The following is a 15240-nucleotide window of genomic DNA, read 5'->3' on the forward strand; positions in this document are numbered from 1 at the left end:
GGGCCACCGGTGCTTTTGCCCAGAAAAGCTGGACCAGCTGATCCCTGAGATCACTTTAAACCTGCTGTTCCCTGATTCTGCAAGTCTGTGGCCTTTCTCAAGAGGTAGAGTCTGTCCTCGAGCTTGGGTGAGCTTTGTGGTTCCCAAAGGACACAGACAGTGTCACCAAGTCCTGGTGTCTGAACTGCCCTCTGGACCTGTGTGCTGCCTGCCCTATGAAACCCTTCCCAAAGAGATGGCTGAAGTGTGCCAAAACAAGGAATTGTTGTTGTGAGAAAAGGGACTGGGAGACTGATGAGAAGGAAACCATCTAGTACATTTTCATCTGTGAGCCAAGACAAAACTGGAATCAACATTTCCAGAGGGGGAGTTGACTGAGCCGAGCCCTGAGCTACTGACTGCTCTACTTCCTGTCCTGGCTTCTTCCATCCTCCTTCTCTGGAATCTCTTCATCCATGTTTTGCAGCGGGGTGACCTCATTTGGCAGGAGTTCTGCGAGCACTGCTGACTGAAGCACACCGCTCTCACCGGTGCCTCAGAACGCTGCGCGCTGAGGGCTGGACTTCCTCCCTGGGAGCAAACAAGTCTCCTTCTGTTCCCGTGAAAATCAGCTGGGAGGAAGCGAGCTGGGGGGGTGGTTTCCGAAATGACATGGATTGTGATTACAGACACACCTCGGAACCCGCGGGCTGGGGGTTGGGGCACAGGGGCTGCAGGTCATTTGTGCATAAGGTGACACATGCCTTTGGTCAGCAATGTTCGTAACAGGTATGAGCCTGATGGCAAAGGGCCTGCTGATTTCAGTAAAAGGAAGAAAACAGTTTGAGGAATATCTCTTCCCAAAGAATATGGCTTTCGCTTTGGAGGCGTTTTCTATATATAGTGAGGTGACTATTTCAGAATGGAAAATGTTTGTTCGGGAAGGAAAGGCTCTGAGATCAGCAGAGTTGAGTCTCACCCACACGCTGCCGACTCCATCGGACTCTTCTGCCCAGCAGCAGGGACTCGGGAGGAGGCTGCAGGGGAGAGGGGACTGTCCAGGAATTGCCCACCTGCACCCCATTTCTCCACGCTTAAGCTTGGGTTCAAGCTCTGGGCTGTCACGGAGGGGCAGGTTCTGAAGCAAGATCTGATAATTCCTCCAGGAAAAAGAAAAATGGAGATGGTCTGACCTTATTTTTCACTCTGATAAATGACATTTGTCAGCCACAACCTATGTGCACTTGGGTGCTGCAATATCCCACAAATACCCTGGACTGCAGATGCCAGCAGCAAACTGGAGGAGTGCCACACTGACCAGACAGCCCCTGCTGAATACACTGTGTGCATATATAAGATCTATGACCTGAACTTCACTAAATATACCTGCCACAAATGGGCATGGGGAGCTGTCATCCCAAACTAGAGAGGATCACACACACAGACACAAGGACCAAACTAGAGAGGATCACACACACAGACACAAGGACCGCCAGCCCGGAGGAAGGCGGGCTGAACTGGTATGGTGCAGCTCCATCTCGTGGGAGTTTATGTCTGACACAATCCTAATCTCATGAATGTTAGTTATCTGTGGTGCAGCATTGCTTATGAGTCCCAGACATTGACCCATATATGTGCTAAACTTACTGTATTTTAAAAAATGAAAAATCAATTGTTACCTTGCGGTTTAAGCTGCCATGATCACATGAGTTGACTAATATTTGACCTTTAGGTAACATCACACGATGTAATCCAAATCACAGTCCCCATGTATGCACTCATGGGCTAGAAATGCACACATGAGCCTACCATACACTTTAAAAGTTACTCAGATCTCCAGGTTGAATCCCAGCCCTATCGCTTCTCCAACAGCAGAATCAGGTTACAAACTACCACTTTGCTGATCCTGTTTTACATAACCTTAAGGGCAATAACTAGTAAAGCAGAAGGAAGAAAATTTGGTTTATGACTCAATTTAATGATTCTTAAATATCTACAAATAACTAAGGACGCTGAGAGGCACTGTGAGATGGCAGAAGGGATGGGTAACCCAGGAGGAATATAGAAGTGTTATCCAAGCAAGCAGATATGGGGAGGGAAAACCAAAGCCCACCCAGAGTCAAATACAGAAAGAGATGTGAAGTGCAACAAGAGAGGCTTCTGCAGGTGTGTCAGCAGCAACAGGAAAATTAAGGAAAACGTGGGCCCTTCACTGAATGGGGCAAGCACCACAGTGACAAAGGACATTGAGCAGCAGCCTTCAGGAAACCCAGGCCTCCAGACCAAAGGGAAGCTCGGGAGCAAGGAATATTTACCCTCAGCAGAAGAGGGGGAGGCTAGGGACCACTTTTATCAGACTGGGCTTACACAAGTCCCTGGGATCTGAAAGAATGCACCCATGGCTGGGGAAGGAGCTGGGTAACACACTGTGAGGCCACTCATGGCTGTCTTTGAGAGGCCACGGTGACGGTGGGAGGTTCACAAGGGCTGAAAGAAAGCAAATATGACTCCTATCCTCAAGAAGGGCAAAGAGGAAGATTCAGAGAACTACAGACCAGTCAGCCTCAGCTCAGTCCCTGGGAAGGTGACGGAGCAAACCCTCCTGAAAAGCATTTCTAAACACAAGAAGACCCAAAGTAGTCAGCAAGGATTTATGAAGAGAAAATCATGCTTAAATAACCCGATAGCCTCCTCTTTAGGAGACGACTTGGTGTTGGAGGGGAGAGCAGCGGATGTTGGTGGCTCAATTTTAGCAAGGCTCTAGTTGTCCTTGCTTCGAGCAGGGGAGGTGGACTAGATCTCTAGGTGTCCTTTCCAACTTCATTTATTCTGTCCCTCTTATGAACATGATATACATTCTGGTTTGGAGGTGCCCAAACCCAGTTTGTGAAACAAATCTTAGTAAAACCAGGGACTGTTAAGACTTTATTTTTTCAGCATTATTTCCTTCACTTCTCTGTTTCTTGTTTTTACTCCACCTCTTTGTATATTACAGAGAATAAGTATATGGACATAACCCACTTCTTTCACCATTCCTTAAGGTATCCCACCTCACTGATACCATCAAATTAGAACACAGGATTCTGTTTAAACCCAAAAAGTATTCTCTTGTGTGTAGGGGGGTGTCAAACACTGGATCAGGTTTCTTGGGGACATTATGTAGTTTCCTGTCTTGGACATAATCAAACCAAACTGGAGACAGTCCTGAGCAACCTGCTGCAGTTGATGCTGCCTTGAGCAGTGGACTTGACTAGAAGTTTTTTCAACCTTTCGACCTCACCTCACCTCACCTAGGATTCTATGATTGCTTTCTGTTATTCCATCGGCATAAAAGAATCTGTCATTGTCATCCAGCACTGAGGGAACAGTCATCCAGTACACACAGATCATGTAGGATACCCACAGAGACACAATCCTGGTGTGGTTTGTGTTGGAAGGCACCTTAAAAATCATCTTGCTCCAGTCCCCTGCCATGGGCAGGGGTACCTTCCACCAGCCCAGGTTGCTCCAAGCCCTGTCCAACCTGGCCTTGGACACTTCCAATAACCAGAGGAGCTAAACACTTCTCACATCACCTTTATGAACAACTACATGGGATTATTTTTCCTCCTTTTATTTAAATTGCTTGACACCTTAGGAACTGCAGAGAATGTTAATCCCACAGCTAGTGCGTGGAGTTACTGATTTTAAAGTCAAGGTTTTAGTTTCTCTCTCAAAAATTGTTTTGTTTTGTTTTCACAAGCCTCAGTGTAATTTTAAATTTAACATTTCAAAGTTTATGATCCTCTTCTCCTCTGTGACATTCTCTTTGATGACCAAGTACACAAAGGATCCTATCTATGACTGAGGATGGAAGTCTTTGGCAGCCACTAATTTGCCACTGTGCCACAGGCTCACAGAGCAGACAAGGTACGGTTTCCAGTTTATAACCTTCCTTACAAAAGCTAAATACCTTCCAGAAGCTCATCAAGCAATACTATAAAACCTCTCTGGGCTCTACTGACAGTGTCCATGAGGTGGGGGATACAGTAAGAAAGGTGTGAAAAAGGGGGCTGTGTATAAATCAAATCCATGTAACGCCGAGTATCTTCAAATAAGCAAATCTGCTTCCAAACATCAAACCCTTCCCATGTGGAATTTATAAAAGAAGCAGGTCCGAGAGTATTGGAGCCTGACAACTGACCAAACAGAACAGAAATGTATTTTCTGAACTGATGGCCCACTACAAAGCAGGGGAGATAGACAATTCAGATGGATTACATTTCACCCTGCAGCAGGAGCTTGAACTTCTGCTCATGCAGGAAGAGTTCTCACAAACCACAGCCAAGCTGTGTATCCTCCACTGCTTCCTCCTCCTCTCCCATGCAGACCTCCCGGGACACCCCCCAGCACTTACTCCCTGCCAGCAGTCTTGCCCTCCAAGCAGCCTTGCCTCCAGTCCTGGGTGGCGGGTTCCAGCTCGCTGGCCAAGGTGGCTCCTGGTGCTCCTGTTGCAATGACAGCACTCAGGGCAGTGCTGGGGTCCTTCAGCACTCGGAATCCCATCCATGTTTTAACAGCCTGACATTTCAACCAGGTTTTGTTTGCTTTGTTGTTGTTGTTGATGATGATGATGATGATGAACTGAGGCCCAATATCATGCTGTCATTGGCTAAAGCATCAGACTTCCCTGTATGAATTACTACTTCAAAAAGGTAATAGAGAGAAACCTAGAATCCATAGAAATGCAGAAGAGGCTGATTTCCACACCTGAGAAACGTGGTGTTAACACACAGGGGCAAGTAGGAATAGGGTGCAGAAATGCTCATTTCCCTGATGGAAACAATTAGACTTTAATTTTAACTAGATTCTTGCACTGCCTCTGCATTCCAGAATGGACAGAATGGGCATACATAACTGCAACAATTGATAATGGAAGCAATTTTTAACCAATTCTGCCATATCAGAACTGAAATATTTGGTAAATAGCCAATGAAGTATCTATATTTAGGAAAGATTCCTTAAAAAATATTTTGAACAACTACAGGTCTGTTAGCTTGATTATAACAGGATGCAAAACTGTCCTGGATGGAACCTTATAAAACAGACCAATTCAGCTCAAAAGTAGAAAACAAAATTTAAGAGCCCAAGTAATTAACAATATGAACAACTTAACTAATGATGTTGTAAATTTCTGGTGATTGGTAACTCTTGAATCAAAACATACTTACGTGGGGGTTTGCTTTGGGTTTGGTTTTTAGTTTGGTTTTGTTTTGATTTTTGTTTGTTTGTGGTTTGTTTTTGTTTATGTTTTTTTTCCCAAATACATGTTAGTAAATCAAGGAAAAGATAATGCAAGGAAGTTCATGGCATGTGTTTTACAAGATGACAGGCCAAATCACAATTCACAGTACTTCTTTAGTGGGTTTGTGATTTATGACTGCTAGTAACTGTATCCCAGAGTCATTTAAATCCTACTGTTCTGAAGATAAAACCCACAGCTACACGTGAAAGTAGACTGTAGATCATATAATTGCAAGACATAAATAAACAAAAGGGTCAGGAAGATTCAAGGATTTGAGATTTTCAAGGATAAGAATATTCAGTGTTACCATGGATTGCAAACAAACAAAGAGCTTTAATTATGTGAACATGTCTCTGCTATGTCCAATCTAAATCTATCCTCTTTTACTTTAAAATCATTATCCCATGTCCTATCACTGCAGGCCTTGGTAAAAAGTCTCTTTGTTTTTCTTATAAGCCCCCTCTAAGTATTGAAGGTCTCCTTGGAGCCTTCTCTTCTCCAGGTGAACCCCCCCAGCTCTCCCAGCCTGGATCTAGAGTAGAGTAGCTCCAGCCCTTGGAGCATCTCTCTGGCCTCCTCTGGACTCTCTCCACATCCTTCTGATGTTGGACCCCAGAGCTGGAGGGAACACTGCAGGTGGGATCTCACCTGAGCAGAGAAGAGGGGAATAATCACTCCCCTGGACCCGGCTCCGACCCATTTTCTGGGCTGCCAGCCCACATGGCCAGCCCATGGCTGGTGTTTCATCCACCAGTACCCCAGGCCTTCTGGGCAGGGCTGCTCTCAATCTCTCCATCCCTAGAGTGCATTGATACTGGTGGTTATCCCACTCCAGGTTCTCTGGTCCTTTAATGAAGGCAAAATATGATCCTGAGCAACTGGAGATCAAGAAGTGTTTGGACAATACTCTCAGGCACATGGTGTGACTCTGGGGGATGGTCCTGTGCAGGGCTAAGGGCTGGACTCAATGATCCTTATGGGTCCCTTCCAACACAGCATATTCTGTGATTCTGTGAAGATTCTCCATTCATCCTGGATCTGACTAACCTGAAAAAGTGATCAAAGTAAAATCATGTGAGCAGGGAGCACAACGATAAAGGAACCAGAGAAATTCGGGTTGTTTTTTGCTCTGAGAGGTGATTACTTGTCCCTGTAATTCCATTGGCAGTTTGGGTATAATTTCTTAGTCTTCAGAAGTATATTGCCATGGCACATGGAACTCAGTGAAAACAATGTCACATAAAGTCTTTGAAATGCTGCAGTTGAAATCCTCAAAGCGTTACTTGGGATTACAATAACAGAATAAAATAGTTAAGAAATCTCTGCATTTTTGAGGGGTAGAAGAAAGAGAAGGATGAAACAAGGCAAAGAGAAAGTAAAGAGGTTATTTCTTGTTCCTTTCCTGTGGTAGGAAGCATTGAGGTCTTACAAAGAAATACCTGAAAGCAGGAGGGGGAAAGTGTTTGAGAAATGAGCTAAAACATGTCAAAGTCACCAGAAATGGAGGACAAGGGAATAAGCAAAGCTTCGAACCTTACCATTTTAAACTAGGAAGATAACAAAGTGAAAGTGGGAGGAACCAGTGCAGGAGGTGAAAGATTCCAGAAGTATGTAAGGGCTCAGGACTTTCAGGGTTTAGTCTGCAATGGAAGAGAAGGACAAAATGAATCAGGGTAGAGAAGAACAGAGAAGAGAATTAGCCAGCAGAGAAGTCCAAGCCATGGCTGTGAGCAAAAAAAGAAAAGGAGCTAGAAACTGAAAGAAGAAAGGGTGGCAGGATGGATCTGGTGACAGCAACACCCAAAAGCTGAACACAGCACTTCTCTGAAGAGAAGATGAAAGGAAGCAGGCTAGGGGAAAGGCAGCAGTGGAAAAGCAGCAGTGTAGCATTCCCTTGGCACCTGACCCAATTCAAGCAACATGAATTGTCAGTTTAGACATGAGAAATGTCAAATAAAGGCATTGAAGTTTTTTAAGGATTCGGGACATAGACAGGAAGACCATGAAGAAGACCATGACAGACGCATTTTTTACAGAGGACATTTCAGAAACAGCAGGAGAAAGCAAGGTGATATTTTTAAAATCAGCAACATGACCAGTGGAGTAAGCAGAAAAGATGGACGGAAATATTAATCAAGCCAAGGGGGGCGGAAGGAAGTAGCAGGTCTTGCAAGCTGGATGCAGGATTTAAATTTATACTTATCATGGGAAAACAAAAACAAGGCAGAGAAAGGATCTAGCAAAGGCAACAAGAACCACTAATAGACAAGGGTAACAAGGTGGAGAAATAGCATCAGAGAGGCAGGAGGAATAAAAACATAAGAACAGCACGTAGACAAGAACCCACCCTCAAAGAATTTGAAAAATGCTGAGCAGAAAAATTGTCATAGCAGGACTCCAAAGTAAAAGACTGTACAAGGCTACCCCAGAGGAAAGGAGCATGATGACAAAGGAAAGCATAAAAATGAAGGCAAGAATATCTTTCACATGTTTGCAACATTCCCTGCTAAGTTATGAGCAGCAGTATCCCAAGCTCTACATTAGTCCTTAGAAAAGGTTGGAGGGACAAGCCCAGAGTGCCATTCCACATTATCCAGTGTCACCTCAAGCAGAGTCCAGAGAGGGGTCAAAGGTGAAAAAAGCCTGTTGTGCTTCCCTTCCATTTCTAATTGATCTTTGTTTTGCTCTGTTGCTTTGAGTCCTCTCCTCCTGGGATGAGCTTCAGTGTGGATCTTACTAAGAATTGGTCTCATCCTCCAACAAGGACTCTTTCCTACGGAGTAAGTGCATGCTCCATTCCTGTGACAGACTGGACCAGGACTGCACTGTTCATGACGCCTGCAGTTGCCAGCAGAGCTGTCTGCTCTGCACTGGTGGCAGATAATTAAAACCTTCCTCCATGCTGCTTTCTCTGCTCAGAATAGAAAGTGCCTCTCTCTCCATTATGAAACTCATTCCCAGCCCAGAACAAAGGCTGGAAGCTTCTGGCAAGTACAGATCTCACCACAAGAAAGCAGGGGCCAGCACAATTTATATTATTTCCTCCGTTGCCATCTATGTGTGGGGGCCCAAAGTGATGACATTGTGGCTCACATGCTACAAGGCCAAATCCATGGACCAGAGACTCCCTGGAGACTGACTAGATGTCTGTGTCAGGTTAGGAGTTCCTGGAAGCAGAAATAATAGCAGGATGAAGCTGAGAGAATTGGACGGTGCAGCACTGGGAGTCGGATCACTGGAGAGAGACTTGCTCTTTGCTGGTCCTGTTCATCCAAGTCTCCTGGGAACAAATCAGTGAACGGGATTCTGGTTTTAAGATCATGTGGACAGGCAATTCTAATTTGGGGAAAGCAGCACCATGTCTGCTGGCAAACATGATAGTACAATACTGGTGATCCTTGAAACATCAGGGAATTGATAAGAAATAGTCCCCTGACAGCAGAACAGAGGCACCATGGAGCTGAGATCCTGACAAAATTTACTCACAGTCCAAATACAGATTTGACTTCATTTTCTGAAAATCCTGTTGTAATAGTAGTCAATTTTACAACCTTTTTACAACTAAAGAGACTCAATCTCTGAATATAGGGGACACCTGAAACCAGAACTCCTTTTGTCTTGTAACCAGGATGGGTTTGAAATGCTGATCCTGGAACACTGACATTGTGCCAGTAGAATACACAGAAGTGATGCCAGTCCTTCTTGCAGTTGGACCAGAGGCTCCTTGGTCACTTTCAGCTGTTGTATTCTATTCTACTCCATTCTATTCTATTCTACTCTATCCTATTCTATTCTATTCTATTCTACTCCATTCTATTCTATTCTATTCTACTCCATTCTATTCTATTCTACTCCATTCTATTCTATTCTACTCTATCCTATTCTATTCTATTCTACTCCATTCTATTCTATTCTATTCTACTCCATTCTATTCTATTCTATTCTACTCCATTCTATTCTATTCTACTCCATTCTATTCTATTCTACTCCATTCTATTCTATTCTATTCTATTCTATTCTATTCTATTCTATTCTATTCTATTCTATTCTATTCTATTCTATTCTATTCTATTCTATTCTATTCTACTCTATTCTATTCTATTCTACTCTATTCTATTCTATTCTAATACTCTTCAAACACTTTTTGGTCTACCTGTTTCATCAAACTGAGAACTCCTACTCTGCTGGTCACCTAATACAATCAATAATTCCTTTAATTTCTGCTTTCCAGGACACAGGCACCAATCTGTACCTGTGAACTGCTCTGTGGGACTCTCCTAGAAACAACCTTGCTGCTGACAATCATCCGTTGGAAAATCAGCAATAGAGTTTAAGTCAAAAGTTGATGAATTACTGTTCCGTATTTATTCAGCTCTTCATGTACCACTGACAAATGCCTCACAGACATCCCTTATCTATCTCTGATGTGCCAAAAAATCCTTTTTTAATTCATGCTTTTCCCCTTGAAAAGCATGGTCTTATTCCCGTGAAATTTGGTCTTATCCCCATTTTACAGACATGGAATTGAGACAGAGAGTTAAGGAGGAAACAATGTAAGAGCCAGATTTTTGAAGGCTTTCCAGTCATCAAAGAAACTGTGAAGCAGCCAGTATGTAACTTGTGCTTTCGGAGTGAAGAACAAGGGTCTTTATCTCTCAAGTACAAACAGAACTCTGAGAGGCTTGAGTCTGCTGATCAAAGCAGCTGCAGGAACAGCACCCCAGACACCAGGCCCCTGAACACAGGCCCAAAGGTTACTTTTGGAACTTTAACTTCCCTCAATGGAAGTTAAAGACTTCTCTCTTACTCATAACTGTTTTTAAAAAATCCGCAGTGGACAGAAACTTGAACTGGAGTTCGACCTGTTCAGAGAGCAAAAGCAAAGTGAGACAGAGTTTCCAGGTCTTTGAACAGCATGAACATATGTGTAACACAGCAGAACGTGCCCTGTCACTTCACCAGGAGCACATTCCGTGTTTATTCACAAATGCACAGAATCACTGAATGTAAATGCAACAGATACATTTGGGAATGTGTCCTTGAAGTGGGGAAAGCAGCAGTTAGCACGGGAGCTCTGTGGAGGGTGAGGAGATGGAGAGTGCTCCCACTGAGCAGAAGGAAGGCAGATGGAGGTTACTATCCCTTGATGGACAGCTTATGAGTGTTCTCCTGCAAGGATGAGACTTCAAGACATTTTTTCAAAAGCCTCTAGTAATTTTTCTGAAAGAGATGATTGTAGCAGTGGCAAAGGTCAAGCCTAAGGTCAAGCTCTTGTCCTTCAACATGGAATGGATAACAGAATATAATGAGTTTCTGAACTATTCACACGTGGGTTTTAAAAGACTATAATATTGCACAGGAATAAAACAGGGAAGCAAACCTCCTAGGATATCAGTGTATCTCCACTGGTGGTATTCCACACAGATATAGAATTACATTTCTCAGAAATGTATATTGGTTGTTTAGATAATGGCACTCATTGCTCCCTCTGACAACACGTGGTCAACCTTTCCTTTTTTCTGTCCAGGGCTAATACTGCAGTGTCGAACAATCTCACATGATATGTCCTTTTCATCCTACACTGGTACTTCCCCCAGATCCTCTAGTCTAAGTTTTCTGCAAAACAAAAACAAAAGAAAAACAAAACTCCACCTTCAGCAGTCTTGGTCCTCACATCTCCTCAGCTGGTTCTTTTCACCTTCCTTGTGGTTCACAAGTCTAAGTCCATTATAACACCAGTGCAAAGTTATCCCTCCAGGCTGGTATTTTAGCCATACCCATATCTCGCTTCCCCCTTCTGTACTGCAGTCTTGACAAGGCAATAAAACAAACCACTTTTGAAAGTCCTTACAACTGTTTCCTGCACTTCCTAACTTCTATCACAAGACCTGGTATGATTGTTTCTTCTCTCCACTTCCCACATCACTGCAGTTAGTATCTAAGGATATCTACTAAACATCCTATCACTCCTTCTGAAGAACAAAAGATTCCACTGAGCATCAAAGAATGAGAAAATCACAGTGTCTTCCTTGACAGTGATGGGGTTTTTTGGAGATGTTTACATTCTTAACAATGACTCGGCAGCTGGTTCTTGTGATTATATTCAGTACTCAAGGCCAGGTTGGACAAGGCTTTAAGCAACCTGATCTAGTGAAAAATGTCCCTGTCCATGGCAGAGGGGTGAACTAGATGATCTTGAAAGGTCTTCTCCAAACCAAACCATTCTGTGATTCTGGGATTGTATTTTGTTTTGTTAATCATGGCCTCTTTGATGAAACAGATGTATTTTATGCAGTATTTATGTTGCACACTCAAGACTTCTGTGTGCATAACGCACAAGTTGTGTTGTTTATCTCTGCATTTTCCTTCACCGCCCTTAGCCTTGCCCTGTCACTGAGGCCTCTCTGTGGTATTACATTACAATAAATTGATCAAGATCTGAGACTCAAACCATATGTTCTCCTGGATGCAATTCTTACCACATCATCCTAGACTGGCAGATGAATCCAGCCCTCCACTCTTGCAGGGACTGGGAGCAATGGGACCATATCAGTAGTGCTAGAACCAAGTCTTTTAGGTAGAAATGTTATTAAGGCACAGCCTCCTGCTTAGCAAAACACAGATCTGTAACCTTCTCATCCTTTCTAGAACTGTTTCCCAGGTGCAAGCTGATACAGAGACCATGCTGATAACCAGCTGGTAACCTTCAGCTTGAATCCAAGCGGTAAAAAAAGCAGAACAGGGAAGGGAAAATGCTTGTAGGGAATCAGAAGCACAGATCATGCGTTGCTGAGTCAGCCAGTAGAAAGACCCAAAATTCTTTGGTTCACCTGGAATTGAAGAGTCGATCCTGTGGATACAGAGTATCCATCTCTGGGAACAACACCTCCCATTTGCTCTCCCCTCTCCTTCGTGGTGCTGGTGCATCCCCTCCCAGGCTGGGCAGCCTGGCTGTGCCTCTCTCTGGATCACTCCCTGTTCCCCATTTGGGGTTCTCTGACGTCAGCTCTGAGGTCAGGCAGGCAGGGCCCCCTCCCAAACACAACAGACTATAGATAGCTGCAGCAGCAAATGCTTTTTATTAAGTATCCCCCCTCCTCAGCCCAGCGCGGGTGGGAGCAGCAAGAGGCCCCCGTGCTGCTCTGCTACATGTTTTCTGTTATTTGGGGTGAGCTGTGCATTCCTCACAAGCTTTGAATGTCATGCAGAGCCCCGGGGGAATCCTTAGAGGAGTGGGAGGAGAGACCAGGCAGGGAAAGCTGCCTGAGCACATGGGGAAGAGGCACCCCCTGACCATGTCAGGCTGTAGAGATGCCCAAAGCAGAGGGACATACCAGGTCTGTGCCAGCACCCCCTCCCACACAGCAACCAGCCCCTCAGATATGGAGTTAAAAGCCTTCTACTTCCCACCAGCCAAACTTCCTCAGCTAGCCCTAGTCTGGCAAAGCAGACCATGAGGTGATAAATCTGTCTGTGTGTGCCCAAAAAGTAAAGAAACAACTTTGGATTAAGACTAACTGTGAATCAAGAGTAGCTGGATATAAATCAGCCATTAAGACATGCAACAAGAAATCTGGAGATTTCTAGCTGTTACAGCAATCAGGCTCCAAAACACCCTTCCAAATTAAAAAGAACATAGAAACAAAAATCCCATCTGCTTCCAAATGAATGCCTGATAAAATTGTGATTACAGGATTTTATATCTGTGACAGCTAAGGATCACACACACACAGACCCAAGAATGGCTGCACACTGCCTTCTCATCCTGTACCATGGAAATCTGACCTGGACTCCCTTCCTGGAGCACACATATGGTGTTTTCTACTAAGGACAGGGAAATAAACTCCAAGCCCGCCCCCTCCCCCCAAACTATTTGTGTCTGTGTTTGTGTGTTAAACCCCAGATGCCCAGTTCATGTTTCAGTGTCAGCTCACAGAGTTTGCACAGAAGATTGTTATGGATATAGTATGGATACAGAAACGGAGGACTGGAAAGCAGTTCCTGGGATGGCTGGAGGCAGTGAGCTCAGTGGCCACGCCCCAATTCGCTGCCATGCATTTTGGTCATAAATACATCTCAGGGAAAAACTTCCATGTGGTTAATGGAATGCCAGCACTGGGCTGAGGACTGAACTTTATGGTCCCAGTTATAAAAATACACACTGACCATTCTCTTTAAAAGTGACATTTTGAGATTGTAACTTATTTAAAGCACAGTACACTAATTTGTGGAGTGCAAGATGTGTAGAGATGCTGAATAGGAGAGCGCGTGCAGCACTCGTGGCATCTCACACAGCTCTGGCTACCACAGCTCCTCTGTAACTCCCCGTACAAATCCTAAAGAGAAATAACACGAAATATTCACCACGGCTGCCACAGACAGTCCCCCGGCCCTGCCCATTTGTCCTCGGCACACGCAGCCTGGGGACCCCAGTCCGGGGTCCCAACAGAGCCGTGTCCCAAATGGCAGTGCCACCAGTGCCACCTCTGCTCTCCATGCAGCCCCGGGGACAGAGCTCGGGCCAAACTATTGAGGGGCCTGCTGCATGGAGCCGTTCCCGGAGCCTGCACCTCTGTACACAGCCCTGCCCATATCCCTGCTCCGATCCCTGCCCGGATCCCTGTCCCGATCCCTGCCCACAGCCCTGCCCACATCCCTCCTCCGATCCCTGCCCATATCCCTGCCCCGATCCCTGCCCGTATCCCTGTCCCGATCCCCGCCCAAAGCCCTGCTCATATCCCTGACCCGATCCCTGCCCACAGCCCTGCTCGTGTCCCTGCCCCGATCCCTGCCCACAGCCCTGCCCATATCCCTTCCCTGATCCCTGCCCATATCCCTGCCCCGATCCCTGCCCATATCCATGCCCATATCCCTGCCCAGATCCCTGCCCATATCCATGCCCGTATCCCCCGATCCCTGCCCACATCCCTGCCCCTGTCCCTGCCCCGATCCCTGCCCATATCCCTGCCCACATGCCTGTCCCAATCCCTGCCCACAGCCCTGCCCGTGTCCCTGCCCCGATCCCTGCCCATATCCCTGTCCCGATCCCTGCCCACACGCCTGCCCCGATCCCTGCCCATATCCCTGTCCCGATCCCTCCCCACAGCCCTGCTCGTGTCCCTGCCCCGATCCCTGCCCATATCCCTGTCCCGATCCCTGCCCACACGCCTGCCCCGATCCCTGCCCATATCCCTGTCCCGATCCCTCCCCACAGCCCTGCTCGTGTCCCTGCCCCGATCCCTGCCCCGATCCCTGCCCATATCCCTGCCCATATCCCTGTCCCGATCCCTGCTCCGATCCCTGCCCATATCCATGCCCATATCCCTGTCCCGATCCCTGCCCATATCCCCCGATCCCTGCCCATATCCCTGTCCCGATCCCTGCTCCGATCCCTGCCCCGATCCCTGCCCATATCCCTGTCCCGATCCCTGCCCCGATCCCTGTCCCGATCCCTGCCCACAGCCCCGCTCGTGTCCCTGCCCTGATCCCTGCCCTGATCCCTGCCCATATCCCTGCCCCGATCCCTGCCCCGATCCCTGCCCATATCCCTGTCCCGATCCCTGCCCACATGCCTGCCCCGATCCCTGCCCATATCCCTTCCCCGATCCCTGCCCATATCCCTGTCCCGATCCCTGCCCACAGCCCCGCTCGTGTCCCTGCCCTGATCCCTGCCCATATCCCTGCCCCGATCCCTGCCCCGATCCCTGTCCCGATCCCTGCCCATATCCCTGTCCCGATCCCTGCCCACAGCCCCGCTCGTGTCCCTGCCCTGATCCCTGCCCATATCCCTGCCCCGATCCCTGCCCATATCCCTGCCCGTATCCCTGTCCCGATCCCTGCCCATATCCCTGTCCCGATCCCTGCCCACAGCCCCGCTCGTGTCCCTGCCCTGATCCCTGCCCATATCCCTGCCCGTATCCCTGTCCCGATCCCTGCCCATATCCCTGCCCATATCCCTGTCCCGATCCCTGCCCACC

Source organism: Pseudopipra pipra, chromosome 2, assembly GCF_036250125.1.
Source record: "Pseudopipra pipra isolate bDixPip1 chromosome 2, bDixPip1.hap1, whole genome shotgun sequence".
In the NCBI taxonomy this organism is placed as follows: Eukaryota; Metazoa; Chordata; class Aves; order Passeriformes; family Pipridae; genus Pseudopipra; species Pseudopipra pipra.